This window comes from Pseudonaja textilis, chromosome 11, assembly GCF_049901715.1.
Source record: "Pseudonaja textilis isolate UNSWEBS1 chromosome 11, rPseTex1.2, whole genome shotgun sequence".
Lineage (NCBI taxonomy): Eukaryota > Metazoa > Chordata > Lepidosauria > Squamata > Elapidae > Pseudonaja > Pseudonaja textilis.
The window spans coordinates 22,156,573-22,170,513 of NC_142000.1; the positions used below are offsets into that span (position 1 = coordinate 22,156,573).

General features: G+C 42.9%; 1 protein-coding gene and 1 pseudogene across 2 annotated transcripts in view; both read right to left on the reverse strand.

Annotated features, from left to right (window-relative positions):
- ANKRD11 (ankyrin repeat domain 11) overlaps nt 1–13,941 on the reverse strand; it is a 111,358-nt gene that overhangs the window by 79,896 nt on the left and 17,521 nt on the right. The window contains exon 3 of one of the 2 annotated variants that reach the window (XM_026719746.2): nt 6,123–6,280. The exons of the other annotated variant lie outside the window; for it this stretch is intronic. The gene's annotated coding sequence lies outside the window, so the exon portion shown is untranslated. The remainder of the gene's footprint in view (nt 1–6,122; nt 6,281–13,941) is intronic. 2 annotated transcript variants of the gene reach the window in all.
- LOC148124865 (uncharacterized) lies at nt 9,059–10,054 on the reverse strand (annotated as a pseudogene).

Consider the following 13,941-nt stretch of genomic DNA (forward strand, 5'->3'; position numbering starts at 1 on the left):
TTTAGCCAGTCTTACTTTGAGCTCCTTTTCTCATTAGCTTCTTCTGCTAATTGTCACAAAGTTGAGTGAGAAAGCTAATATTCTAGCAGGCAAAAATTTAAATGCAAAATGATATTTAGACAACTGGGCTGAAAATAAGAGAGGACGAGGGTGGTGTACTGCTTTAAGCCTTGCTTTAGATCAGGGGTGTCCAACCTTGGCAACTTTAAGACTTTAAGACCAGCAAAGCTGGCTGAGGAATTCTGGGAGTTGAAGTCCACAAGTCTTAAAGTTGCCAAGGTTGGACACCCCTGCTTTAGATTCTGAAAAGCTGCTTTCTGGCACACAGATGCAGAAGCAGTAGCAATCCTGCGATCCTGGAAAGGGGCCTTGCCCATCTAGCAGATCTCCCAGTAACTATTTTGAATTGGATCTGAAGCATTATTCCACCTTGTGATAAACGACAGCTATAAATACTGACATATGTACATATTATTTAACAGAGAGTAGTGGTCTCTCTATCTCTAAGCAAGCCAAGGCAAGTGGTTGTTTTTCTGGAAGGCATTTTCTATCAATATTATGACCGAAACAACTTATTACAAGTTCTAGATTTAAATCGCTATTGTTCAGGTAGTCCAAATGGGAAATTGTACATCTCCCACCAAAACATGGAACATATACAGATAGCTCTACATTAAAAGCCTCAGAGGCAACTCTGAATTCACAATCTACCTTAGTTTTATTTATATAATTGCTTAAGCAAATGGTAGTTTTCAGGGGGGAAATTATTAAAAATTATTGCTACAGTGTTAAGTTTTCAGTCTTTTTCAGACTAAATATGAATTAAAATCAAATTCAGGAAGAGGTAAATTCATTCCATGCACGCCTCAAAATACCCAAAGCTTCTGGTTCAGTTTGGGTCAGGCTGCCCAAATAAGCTCTGCCACTCACAGGGTGTGGACCTCTCAGATCAAGCGTGCTGAAATATTCACCGTTTTCCTCAGAATTTTCCCCAGATGCCCAGGATTGGAACAGCTTCAGAAGTTGAACAGTCTACAGACTGTTGTGTTGTATAATCAAAGTTCGGAGACTTCAGCTCAACTAAAAGGCCTATTCCACAAAGGATTTGATTTTAAAAGTTTCCTTCTGCATAATATAAATAAAATAGGCTGGGTTTCTTTTTACTAGATAAACAATTGACAAGGATGTTAAATAACTCAAAATAATCAGAATAGCTTTAAGCACTGTAGAATATTGCTATATTCAGGTCAATTTTTCCTTCATGAATGAAATGGTTTTACTCAGACCTTCAACGGAAAACACTACAGCACTTATGCATGGCAAAATTAGCCAATCAAACATTTCTATGTCAGAGTTAACAATTTAAAAGTTTTAAAACACTGGTAAATATTAGCAATGTGTTCTATACTAGGTCAGTTAGGTGCACACGCAGGCATGCACACACAAAATTTATTTAATACAACAGAAAAGACATTTTTACAGCTGTAAGCTTGAAAGAGAAGAATATAATTACAATTCTGAGCATGAAATGAGCGACCCTTTTACAAGCCTAAACTAACTCCGTTTTCCCCAGCTGTAATGAATCAAACAAGGCAGAGTTAAGTAACAACAGAAAGCTGGGAACTGGCATTCTTGGTGCTTTCAACCTAATAATTGTGTAGCACCTGGATCCGCAAGGGATGCACAGAATTGTAACAACTTCAGATGTTCAGGGGATGTGGCTGACTCTTTGATCTCCATGGAATCCAGGACCTCAGACAATGCATCTGTGTATTGGATGGGTTACTGATCAGGGCGTGGACCTGAGGGGATTTACAAAAGCTAGCATTAAACTGCAGCTGGAAGGGAAGAGAACCAAGCCTCCTCAAACTGCAGACATGAACCCAACACGCTGGGAATGTGTGGCTTTTTATCTATTTGTTAAAATATCCAAAGAGAAATCTATGCACTCTTCATTTTTCAGAAGAAGTTCTAATATATGTGCGCCCCTCCCCCCAATAGACCTGGCTCTCCTGAACTCACAGCTACTGCTGGATCACTAGACTGAGGCCATACCTAGAACGCTTCACCTAGTGTGCCAGTATTACCCTCCTACAACACCTTGGAGACATCATCCACTCCCGAATCACTTCACAAGTGGACCCATGCAATATGCAGTACACAAATGGAATAAATCCAGCTATCCGTAAATTAATTGTACTGTACATTACAAGTGCTGGTTTTTTGGTTTTCTATACGGCCCGTCTCCCCTGCTTAACTCTGGGAAATTTATAAATAAAACCACATAACCATATAAAAATGACATAGTTGGAAAACAATGAAATACAGATGTAAAACAAAATTAAGAATTAAACTATCAAAAAAATTAAAAAGGGAAAGGAGCACCTTCAAGCTGCCAGCCACCTCCAGGGTTGCAGGCCACTCCTAGACTCCCATGCCAGTTGGCAGAGCCAGGTTTTGGCACTCTTTGGGAAGGCAGGAAGCGTGGGACCCTGCCTCACCTCAGCGGGCACGTTCTGGAGTGCCGGATCAAAAGAAGAGGAGGTTCTCTTCCTAGACACACACCCCCCCAGTGAAAACCCTTTAACCCTCAGGGTCCACAGCATACCCTCCCTTCCTGACCAGGGGAATGTGTGGCTTGATGAAGTAAGGAACAAGGCTGTTCCTCCTGTAACACCCTATGCAGCATGGCCCCAGGGTATACAACACCACTTTGGCAAGCATGAATATGCTCGTTTTGAGAGAAGACCTGTTAAAAGTCTGATCTCCATGTCAAGTTCAAGGAGACTGGGACTAGAAAAGAGGTCTCCTTGGCAGCCATCCTTACATCATGAAATAGACTCCCTAGTAGACAGGCCTGGCCCCCTGAGATAATAAGGCATTCACTGTGATACTTTGTTTTTAAGGAATGATATGTTCTTTTTTGGTTTGCTTATATTCTACCTAGGGTGGGTTCAGAAATGTAAAATATAAATAAATGTAAATATGAATAAGTACAATCTTATGGAATCCTTCTTGCCCTGTTTCTTGGCTGAAAAAGTTCCATAGTAGATTACACAGTACAGTAATAATCATCAGTAATTATCATCAGCAATAAGACACTTCCATGCCTAGGCAGGTATACTCTAAAAGACACAAACAGAATTGTGGAGGCAGGCAAAACGTTCAAGCGCAAAACACCGTTTTATGTTTGAAATGTACTGTTTCAAACCTTCTGCAGAAATTTCAAGTTCAAAATTATTGTAGAGTAGAGTAGAATTGAATTCTTTATTGGCCAAGTGTGATTGGACACACAAGGAATTTGTCTTTATGATATTTATGATATATTTATTTTGTATATGGTTTGTTTTTATTTATTGTTCGTATTGATCCTGGTTTGCTTCCCAAAGAGATGAGATGGGCAGCCATATATCTTTGAGAAATAAATGAATGAATGATATTTCCAGGATAATCGAAACAGATACTTAGCAATTCAACAAAACTGAAAACCTCTGAGAAGAATTTTTATAATTTCATTAACAGCATATGATTCAGGCAGTAGGGGCTTTTTCCTCTTCATTGTGGGCCTTTTCAGATAGTAGCACTTTCAACAATCTTTTGAATTAAGTTCTTTTGCTAAATTCCTATGGAGCCAGTCACAGGGCTGTTGTGAGGACAGAACAGGCATGTGTTTGACCTTGAACTACTTTGAGGAAATTCCAAGTAAATGAAACAAATATACATAGCAAAGCCAAGCTTAACTTTATATACTGGTAGTCCATTTTTGTCAACCATGTTTACAGGCACAATTATCTCTCTAAAAATGTGACAGTGTTACATTTGATTTAAATATCAATAAATTTGAGTAGCTAGAAAAACAACAGGTGCAAACAGTGCCTTCTTTTTATATTTATCTGAGCATATTAGTTGTTCTAATAATGTAACAATGAAGAAACGCACTGAAATGATGATGAACCAAAGCATACCAGAGTGCAATGATTTAAAGCGACTGATTGCAAGGACCCCCCTGGGGAATCTTGGCTGCTTATCAAGGGCTCTCCGTGAAGAGGGCAACGATCATAGGCCATTTCCATGTCACGGCTGACCCCATCTTCTGTAAAAGGCAACTGGACTGAGAATGAAGATTTACTTCATGCCGGAAAACAGGGAGATCAGAAAGGCTCTCATCGGAAACTTTAAAAAGAACAGCTCAGAATAAAATCATCCTTCTCACAGAAAAATTGGGGGTGGGGGGGAAAGAGGAACGGTCAGTTTCTGAATCCATTTGCTCTGTGGTACAACTATAAAGCATTAAAACAAGTAGAATGTATCACAATGCAGCTTGCATTAAAGAAAAGTTAAAAGCTTTCCTGTGAAAAACAAATACAGGATATTGGCAAGACTGCAAGAATGAGGTTTAAAAAAAACACTTAAGTACAACAAATGGATTTTATTCTGTTTGTACAACACAGAGAGGAAGTCTATTTCTTAAAAGGCTGCAAGAGAAAGAGAATATTGCCAGAGAATAACCAGAACTGTTAAGAACACTGAACAATCATGTTAAGTAAGATCAAGTAAAGTTAGTTATCACCGAATTGAGAAGGGATAGGGCATCCTTTCCTACTTTGGCCATGAAGTCTAATATATTGAGAAAGAATCAGATTGAATCAGACTGAATATATTAATTGAAATATTCTCAATTATCTCGCTTAGGAGATAATAATGGGAGAGATTCACCAAGGAAGCATTCCATGCTCACTGGAGCCAACAACAGTCAGTCGGCACCACATTTAGGAATCCTGCATTTTTTTCCCTGTCTGCTGAAGTGCCAAACTGATGCTCTCCTTTGCTGCAAGATAAGGCAATTCTCTTCCTTGGCTCTGGCTCCTTTCCATCAGGCAGATCTTTCTTTGTGTGTCATTGCTACGAATCTCTCGTTCATTTGGGGCCCCACCCGTCTAACTCCATGCTTGGAGGAAGAATTCATTATTTTCACTTTCTTTCAGACTTGAGCAAAGGGCCGAGCTCCACCCTGAATCATATACAAAAAGGCAGGTAAAATTAGAAACAGTTGATGTTATTTTAGAGTTTTAATGGAACATCTTTTCTGGGAATCAGAGGCCGCTCACTAGTGCCTGCAAAAAATGGTCACTCCTGGTCCTCAGTGTCTGGCCTTTGTATATAGAATATCTTTCACAGCACTGACTCTTTGTCTCAAGAAAAAGCAACTGCACTCAGATATGAAAAAGAAACTGTCAATCACTCCATCCTCTTCCCGAAAGCCCAGGAGACTCATTTGCATTTCTAGTTTACAATAAACAGAAGATACCCCCAATATTTTAGAGTATACCGTCTATGATTTGTATCATCAGCGGCAGGAGAGGGAACTGACTGAGCCAGAAGGGTGTTTTACCCCAAGCTTTGACATTATATGTTTGCTTTTACAACAAGGCAATGAGCAGCTACACCGCTTCAGTGACTCCATCCAGCCACCTCATTCTGCCGTCCCTTTCTTTCTTTCTTTCTTTCTTTCTTTCTTTCTTTCTTTCTTTCTTTCTTTCTTTCTTTCTTTCTTTCTTTCTTTCTTCCTCTTCTTCTTTTGCCCTCAATCGTTCCCAGCACCAGGCTCTTCTCCAGGGAGTCCTTCCTTCTCACCTACAATTCCTTCCTCCTATTTTCCTCACAACAACAACCCTACAAGGGCTGAAAGAGGGACCCACCCAAAGTCACCCAGCTGGCTTTCATGCCTAAGGCGGGACTAGAACTCATCTTGGTTTCTAGGCCAGCAAACTGGCTCATTACTAGCATAATCACAAGAACAGCTGTCACAGACTGTACTTTAAATGAACCATCCTCTTGCTGCATTAAATACTTGGTGGGGTGTACTCATTACCCAAGTTGGCATATTGTGGAAAACGACGCAGCTACAATTTTAAGCACATTTGTGAGGCAACAAGCCCCAATGAACCGATGGACCTCACTACTGAGTAAATAAATATGAGTACACTATAAAGGCATTTAACATCACAAAACGCAGCATTGTACATTCTGTTGGGTTTTCAGAATAAAAGGACTGATTTATACACTTCAATATAACCACCAGCAAAAGATCACTCCGCCATTAGAATGGGCGCTGGTCTTACCTGAGACGCCCCTTCTATATATGCTGCTAGAGAGTCTGAGCTAGGGAAAACTCCTCCTCCTTCGTCATAGGGGCTGACTCTGTCAAGCTGATAAGACCTGCCTCTGTTGCCATGGCACCCAGCTTTCGGCAAAGTAACTTGACAGATGAGACGTGTCTCTGAAAAACAGAAAAAATGAGAAGGACCCCTCTCAACCCTGACCAGACGTATCCAGCATGGGACTGGACTCCCTAGCAGCGTGTATAGAAGGGAGTCTCAGGTAAGACCAACGCCCATTCTCCTCCACGCTGCTGTGAGAGTCCAGGCTAGGGACATACCAAAGCCAGTGTCTCTTAGGGGGAGTCTAAGTCTGGTCCACATCCTCCGAATCCGGAAGTACTTTTTGGAGCACCCTCCTGCCCAATGCAGCCTCTGCAGAGGCGAAGGTGTCCGGTCGATAGTGCTGGATAAATGGAGAGGGCGGCGCCCAAGTTGCCACCCTGCAGATTTCCTCTGCGGTGGCCCAGGCAGCTGATGTGGCTGCACTCCTGGTTGAGTGAGCCGTCAACTGGGAACTGGGAGAGATCGAGTCTCGTAGGCCGTAGTGATACGTGGATGGGGAAGCCTTGTTCCCTAAAGAAGCAGGCTGGAAGGACACAAACACACCTTCCGTCTTATGAAATGTTGAAGTCCTTTTAATATATATGTGGAGAGCCCTCCGCACGTCTAGCATGTGCCACTTCCGTTCCAGCCCATGGTGAAGATTAGGGCAGAAGTCTGGGAGGATTAGTTCATGTGCCCTGTGGAACCATGAGTTCAGTTTTGGAATGAAGTTGGGGTCTAAGCGTAGCACCACTCTATTCTGGTGGAAGATGCAGAAGTCCTGTCTTACAGAAAGAGCTTCTTACTCCGAAACCCTCCTGGCCAACATGATAGCCACCAGGAAGGCCACCTTGAGAGTCAGGAAGTGGAGATCTACCAACCTCAAAGGTTCAAAAGGAGTGGGTCCCGTAAGGACCTGGAGTACCTTCATGAAATCCCAAGTAGGATATCTATGGACCACTGGTGGATGCAGGTTTGAGGCCCCCTTCAAAAACTTACGTACCACCGGATGGTGAAAAAGAGAGTCAAATCCCAAGACAACACCATAGACAAGGCAGCCCTCTGTCCAGACCCTCCTGGAGGAACTTCAGCACATCTGCCACTGCAGCTGAAGATGGACACTGGTTAGTCTTAGAGCACCAAACACAGAAGGGCCTCCAGGTAGCATCATAAATACGATTAGTAGATCATCTTATAGATGCCTGAATGGTCTTTATCACTTTAGATGACAGGTTGTCCTTCCTCAGCAATCTCCACTCAAAGGAAGAACCTCTCCAACTGAGCGTTCTGTGGGGTGGCGAACAGATCCACTAATGGTGGACCGAACCTCTCCATCAACTCCCTGAACAAGGACGAAGACACCATTCTGAGTGATCGACCCTGGTTCGACTGAGCCAGTCTGCTTGAATGTTGTTGACCCCCAAAATGTGTTCTGCCCTGAGGGACAGAAGGTGCCTCTCCACCCAAAGTCCCAAGTATTTGGCCTCCTGCATCAAGGACCTGGACCGGGTCTCCCCTTGTCTGTTGATATGGGCCTTGGTGGCCACATTGTCTGCCATTATCAATACATGATACCCTGTCACCTTTTCCTGAGCTGTCTCAGAGCTAGGTGGACAGCCCTAAGCTCCACCAATTGATTGGGCAAATACTGTCTGCCTGTGACCACTGAACCTGGGCTATCTCAGTTTGAAGATGCACCCGCAACTGTAAAGACTGGCATCTGTGGTGTCTTTTTGGCTCTTTGAAAAGATAGCCCCTGCTGAAGGCCCAGGACAGCCACCACCAGAAAGATTGTAAGACCAGTGGAGGAACCTGGACTGATCGATGAATGACCAGTGCCTGCCCGTTGGAATGGCAACAGGAACCACTGCAGAGTCCGGGGATGAAGTGGGGCCCACGGGACTATGGCTATACAGGAGACCATCTTTCCCAGGAGTTGAGACAGCAGGGATAGTGGAACCATATGCAGATACCTTATTTGATTCGCTAAGGCCTGTAGACGCTCTTGTCTGTTCAGAGAAAGGAAAACTTTGCAGGAGATCATGTCTATGACCGCCACTAGATGTAAAAGGCGGGTGGTCGGGAAAAGATTACTCTTTCCGACATACTCCTGCAGAATCTGAATTGTGGTTCGAAGGTTGGCGATGAGAGGCAAGGATGATTGTATCAGTGTATCGTCTAAATAGCACTGGCCTCTCACAGGCAGTGTGCACAGGAACGCTGCCGATGCCGCCAGAATCTTTGTAAATAGTTTGGGGGCCAATGAAAGGCCAAACGGCAGAGCACAATATTGGTAATGTCTGTTGTCATAACAAAACTGAAGAAATTGGCAATGATGGAGTCAAATTGGGACATGGAGACATGCCTCCATGAGATCTATGGATGAGAGGAGCTCGTCCTCCCGGATGCTCTTCAGAATAGTCTGGAGTAACTGCATTTTGAAGCACCTTTAAGAAATGAATTGGTTCAGGGACTTGAGGTGGAGAATCACCCTCCACCCCCCTGAAGCCTTTGGGATTACAAAGAACCGGGAATAGAACCCCAGCCCTCGTTGGTCCTCTGGAACTGCCTGGAGAGCTTTGATATCCACCAGATGTTGAATGGCAGATTCCATGAGGACCCGTTTGGATCTGTCCCGCAAGATGGAGCAGCAAACGAAGAACCTCGGAGGAGGGGAGAGAAACTTGAGATGAAGGCCCGACATTGCTGTCCAGAGAACCCAGGTGTCTGATGTTGTTTCCTCCCATCGCGATGCAAAGAACGCCAGGCGACCTCCGATGGGAGAAGGAAGGCAGTCATTTGGAGCACCGGAAAGAACAGATCCTTCCGCCTTGAAAGAGCTATTTATTGGGATATTATTGTTGCTTGCCCGATCGGTCAGGTTGTTGTTCCTGTTGAGGGGGAAAAGCCCTCTGCCCACAAAGAAAACAGATGTTGGAATCCAGATGAAAGAAAGATGGTCGGAGGTAAGATGTCTGCCAGGATTCCGACTGCCTGAAAAATGATGGCAGAATCTTCTTTCTGTCCCTGGATCCCACGAGAAATGGGCATCACCAAAAAGACTATTGCCCGAGCACGGGGAGGAAGCTAGCTTACATTTCCATCGCGAGTCTGCCTGCCAATTCCAGAGCCACATAAGGCATCGTGCGGCCACCAAAGACACCATCGCTTTAGCAGCAAATTTTGCAGAATTCAGGGTAGCGTCTGCTGTGAACTCCACTGCTGTGATAATTTTATTTATATCCTGATGGGAGCAGGTATCACCTGGTGGCAGATGATCCTGTAACTGACGTAGCCAATGCAGTGACGCCCTTGTGAAGAAGTAGGCTGCGGTGGAGGCTCGGACCACCCAGGCCGCAGCCTGATGAATCAGTTTAAGAGTCTGCTCTGACTGCTTGTCATCAGCCTTTAGCATGTCTTCAGGCTCTGCTGGTGTTCCAGGTGTGGAGACAGAAGCAACCACAGAGGCATCTACTGATGGAACTTGAAGGGCCTTGGCTAATCTAGGATCCATGTTATAAAATCGTCTATCATTAGATGTGGGACCAGGCCCCGAACCAGGAGCAGTACACCGTTCGTGCACCAGGTCCAGAAACAGCTTGGGTGATGGAAGAACCTCAGTTTGAACTGTCGGGTTAGAAAACAAGGAATTGCCCTGGGGCTTCGGTTCCCCAAGAGGGTTCCACTGTAATTTCATCCAGAGCCAACTGAGCAGTATTTTGGGCCTTGTACAAAAGAGACTTGAACAAGGAGTGTCGGAAGAGACCTATAAAGGTCAGTTGCTCAGGCTTTAAATCCTCATCCTCTGAAAAATTGGAGTCTCGAGCCTCCCCTTCCTCCTCCTCAGACATAGAGGAGTGGCTCCCCCTTTTCTATGCCCGCCTTTGGGCAGATTCCCATGAGCATTGGGTGCGTCTGATGCCCAGACCACCTGCCTAAAACTAGAGCCAGTTCTGCTTAAGTCCTGAGGGAAAAAAGCCTCAGCAGCCCCATCTGGAGACCATGCCTGTAAATGATGAGTAGGGCCTACTTCTGCCTCTGCAGCCCTGGATACAGTTTGTGGGCAGGCCTGCAGATCACCAGGTTGAGGAGACGGTTGGCTCCACCCACCCATTTGTTCAAGGCTTTTGGTGAGTTGCCTTTCCAAGGCCTCCTGTCTCCTTTCTTCGGCCTTAAGCTCTGTTTTTGAGGCCTTCTTGGTAGTGAAGGCCTTGGCCTTAATCTTGGCCGCTGCCTCCCGCTTAGCTGAACGGGGCCTTGAATGTCTTCTTCTTTTGGATGGCCCTTGAGAAGCTTTGGAGGAATGGGCCTCATCGCGGCCTAGTAGATCTGACAGGGCCTGCACGTTCGACATTTTGCTATGGCCTAAAGGCACTGGAAGCAGTCTATCTAGTCGTCCTCCCTGCTTCCTTAGGCCAGGCGAGCGGGATCACCGCTGTGAGGCCGTAATTAATGCTGTGGATATAAGGCCTGGGAATTTAAACAGGCCCAATTTTCCCTTTAAGTCATCTGAGGGGCGCTGTGATAAAGCGCCCTTGCCCTCAGCTGATAGGCGCAGTCAGTTAAATTGCCATTACGCGAGCTGTGTGAAGGTCTGGGGCCGGCATGTGAAACCTCAGCACGAGCCGAGGCTCTTATGCTGGTACTCACTCCGTCGCTGTGTTGACGTCCTGGCGTCGAAGCCCCAGCGCTGGAGGAGAGTGAATCCCCGGGAGCAGCTGATATTTAATTTTTGTTGATTGATGTTATTTCAATAGCAACTAACTACAGCTCGTAGAGACACGTCCTTCCCGGACGAGGGGCTGACTCAAGAGCTGGGTGCCATGGCAACAGAGGCAGGTCTTATCAGCTTGACAGACTCAGCCCCTATGACAAAGGAGGAGGAGTTTTCCTTAGCCTGGACTCTCGCAGCAGCGTGGAGGAGAGCGGTTTTTCTCATTGACTTATCAGATTTGTATTCCACCAAATTAGACCAATACACTTATGTGACACAGTCCAAATAGTTATTTTTCTGTAGGTTAGCCATCTCAGAAAACTCCATCATCTTCACCAACTTTATTATCTTTGTGCATACAATCATCTTGCTGCAATTATCATGTACAAAAACAGTTCCTAACTTTTTTTCCAAATGCTTGTCCATTGATCCCAAAGGAAAAACCTCTAGTTTTAATTGTATATTAATTTTTAACATCCTCTGAATCAGTGTGTGCATTTGAATCCAGAATTTTCTAGGTTTTTTAATACATCCACCAAATATAAAATGTCCCTTCTTGTTGTTTATATTTCCAATATAAATTTGAACTGTCTTTATACATTCTAGACAATTTCTCTGGTGACATATTAGAATTAGAATTCTTTATTGGACTAGTGTGATTGGATGCACAAGGATTTTTTCTCTGGTGCATAAGCTTTCAGTGTACATATGCCAACAATATATCATTTTATAAAAATTATCTTTAAAATTATATTTCAATCCCTTCAGGGACATATTTTCCCATGTATATATTATGACCAAAAGTTTTTAGCCCACTTTATCATAGATTCTTTCGCTTCATGTTTCCTTTTAGAAACCGCATGTTCATCATTTGAACACAATTCTACTTTAAATTCAATCTTACTTTGTTCAAAACCATGAATTATGTTGTCTAGTTTAAATCTTTCTAATAAATGTAAATAAGAAAACCACTGACAACTATAACTATTTGCTACCAGTTCTTCTCTTGATTTTATTTTGATTGTCCTGGACAAAATTCCAGTAACTCAAGATAAGTTAGCTATTTATGCCTGCCTATTATTTCTCGTCTATGAAATGCTTCTTCTTGTGCTGAGATCCATAAAGGTGTTTTAGGGCACAACTTCAGTTTGTATCCATTTCATAGTCTCAATGTGGCACATTTACCAGAATGTTTTTTATATCCTCATTAAACTTGACTTATTGTACCAAAAATATCCATGCCACCCAAATCTCAGGTCATGCCCTTCTAACTCCAAAAGCCTTTTAGTTCTCAGCAACACCCACTTATATCAAAACCAAATAGCCTGCTGCAAAAAAACATTTTCAAATCAGGTAAACCCAATCCTCTACTTTGCATCTTACAGCACTTTGTATTTAACTCCTGTTTTATCCTTCCACACAAACTTAGATACATCCTTCTGCCACTGTTTAAATGGTGTATCAGTTGTCAAAACATCATTCTAGGCAAGACATTCATTTTTATTATAGAAATTTTCCCCAGCAATGACAGTTGTATATTAACACACAATACCTGTTTTATCATCATTCCATGTTTTAATTATTTTCAAATAACATACAATTCATATTTGTCATAGTGATATCCAGATATTTTATCTTTTTCTCTATCTTAAAATCCTATTAATCAATTTTGTTTGTTCTTCTATTTTCACATTTCTGTTAACATCTACACTGTAAATTGATCTTGCCCATTTTATAAAGTTCTCTCCAAAATTTGTATCTTCCAAAACTTTGAACAAGAAAATCCATCCAAATCTCTGCATGCAACATCAATTTGGTTTGTTTTTTGTTACATTCCTACAAATATTCCTAAATGACCAACACTTCTAGCATTATCTTTTAGGTAAAATCCTCCATTAAATTATTTTCAACGTATCAGCTAGAATCAGTATGAGCAACTTGTAAATCCTTATTCAACAATATCATCCTAGCGTCTCTCTTTGAAGTCAAATCTCCCCCCACCCCGTTTTTGTGTGGCAATTTTACTGCCCTCTTTCTAACACTCTGCTGGTATCCTTCCTCATTGTAGGACAGCGTTCCTCGTGTTTTGTAAAGGTTCATCCTCAAGACATTGATAATAAGAACCTGACAGTCCATTTCACCCAGGCACCTTTCCTAGTTTAACGGCTTCAGAAACTTTCCTTGCAATAGTTTTAGTCTCTCTGGCAACTTCAGCAGCCAAACTTTTTGAAGTGCAAACCATGTCTGTTCTTAACAGATTCCTACGTCTTTCAGAACAGTAAGTATATTCTCTTGAATTGCCATTTTTCTGCCTCCATATATTAGCCAGGCCTACACTGTCCAAAAATCCTTTATAGTCTGCCATGTCTAAAAATATATTCAGGAAAGCAGCTGAAATTACCATTGACATGAATTACAGACTGGGAATTTGGTAAGGATTACAGGTGTGCACATCACTGGATACTCAATTAAAGGGATATCTCTGTAGGATAATGAAAGTAAACCTAAGTAACACTTTTAATCTTTTTTTATGTTCACAGGAATATCATATTTAAAGTGTCCTATGCCATCCGAGATGTAGAATATGTGCAGTGACACTTATAATAAAATAGCATTTCTCACTCATCTTTTGGGTCCTTTCAACTTGTGTGACACAGCATTAAGCCCCCAAATTCATACCTATTATGTAAGTCAAAGCTACAACTATAATTTATCAGAGTAAACAAAAATAGTACATTTAGCAGTGATTCATAAGGATGCCTCCTTCTATGATGGGGGCCGTGATGAGGCAAAGGAGCTTGTGTGGATAAATGAAAACATGGGCTACGTCATTGGACATGTATATGTCCAGAAGAGTCTCCCAAGGCAAACAGGCCATGATAGATACCCCAGACTAACACTGATCACATCTGCCAACCCGCATTGAACCAGCATGGCAGATTATAGTCCATTCCTTCCACAAGCCAATATAGCCTCATAAGGATGCTCTTCCTGAGTCTGGTAACCAAGGTGAAAGAGGAAAGG